This window comes from Pteropus vampyrus, unplaced genomic scaffold (assembly GCF_000151845.1).
Source record: "Pteropus vampyrus isolate Shadow unplaced genomic scaffold, Pvam_2.0 Scaffold124, whole genome shotgun sequence".
In the NCBI taxonomy this organism is placed as follows: domain Eukaryota; kingdom Metazoa; phylum Chordata; class Mammalia; order Chiroptera; family Pteropodidae; genus Pteropus; species Pteropus vampyrus.
The window spans coordinates 1-646 of record NW_011888905.1 but is presented as its reverse complement, the minus strand read 5'-3'; positions in this window follow the sequence as shown (position 1 = coordinate 646).

Below are 646 nucleotides of genomic sequence, written 5' to 3'. Positions count from 1 at the left end.
TGTCTGCTCCAGTCCAGAGGTCTGATATCAAATTGAAAAAGCAGGAAGGAAGAGAGGCCCCCGGAAAGAGGCCCGGGGTCTCTGGATGAGCTGGGACACTGTCTCATTGTGGCTCTGGGACCCACTGTGTCCACCCTCCGGGACGGCGGATGTGTTTGGAATGGTCTGCCTTCCCTAAAGACCTGAGGGCAACACAGCCTTTTTCCCTAAAAATTCACCATATATATATGTGCATATATATGCATATATATATGAATATATATGCACATATATATATGGGAGCTCTGGCATTAAGCTCAGTTCATGTCCATTTTGAGCCAAAAGTGCAGACTTTTGAGAAATTGCTCACTTGCGGCAAATACACAGGCTTGTCAGGCCCTGGGGCTTTGTGGGGAATGTTCAGTCCTCTGTGGGTACTTAGGTACATACGTTTGACAAGCTCTCAGGGTCCCATTGAGCTCCTTGGTACAGAAAATGTGTCTAATTCCTCTCTGTATCGTCCTGCAGACTTCAGGGCCACCACAGACAGTGTGCCCAGTGATGCTTTGGGTCGCCCTTCCATCGTCCCATGTGCCCTTCCTTCCTTGTCTAGGAGGAAGCCAAAATGGCATCCTTCGCCTGGTAGAAGAGGTCAGTTTGGGAAACT